At 29.4% G+C, this 660-nt stretch overlaps 1 pseudogene; it reads left to right on the top strand.

Moving 5' to 3' along the window:
• The first annotated feature begins 302 nt into the window (after positions 1 to 302).
• LOC121983426 lies at positions 303 to 449 on the top strand (annotated as a pseudogene).
• The last annotated feature ends 211 nt before the right edge of the window (positions 450 to 660 follow it).

Raw genomic sequence — 660 nt, 5'->3', positions numbered from 1 at the left:
TGCTTATATCCATACTCATTTTTATTCACATCGAAAATAATTCTAAGATTTATTAGTAATTTTTACAAACGTATCAATCATTGATCTATAGTTCGACTCTCAGCTGCGATGTATTATTGAGAATTTTTCTTATTAATCAATCAGAGATCTAGAGTTCGAAACTCAACTATGGTGTATCATTGAGAAGTTTTCTCATTAATCAATTAGAAATCTATAGTTTTCTTTAGTCCACATCTTAAAATTGACAACACTACAAGCAGAAAAACTTCTATAAGTATCTTAGGCCGGCGATGTTAGAAAGCATATTTTTCTTGGCTTTTTGGCTAACATCAAGTATGATATTAAATTAAATTAAATTTATAAAGGAGAATCTGTTATAGTAGCTTACTGTTGGGATTTTTTAGCGTTACCTTAGTATTGTACTATTGCATAGGTTTGATGCACCGTTACCCAATTTATGAGCGATTTTTTTGGTTAAAATTAAGTGTAGTATTTGTTCTTATTAGTTTAATATCTTAAGTGTAGTTTAATTAAATTAATTTTTTATTATGGAGAGTCTGCTACCCTTACGCGTTCATGTATTATATTACACAAGTAACTAAGGACGGAGCCATGTGTAACTTTAATGGGACAGTTGTCCCATCTCAATTTTTTATAAGT

The sequence above is a fragment of the Zingiber officinale genome, chromosome 5A (assembly GCF_018446385.1).
Source record: "Zingiber officinale cultivar Zhangliang chromosome 5A, Zo_v1.1, whole genome shotgun sequence".
Lineage (NCBI taxonomy): Eukaryota > Viridiplantae > Streptophyta > Magnoliopsida > Zingiberales > Zingiberaceae > Zingiber > Zingiber officinale.
This window is presented reverse-complemented; position numbering and strand designations above follow the sequence as displayed.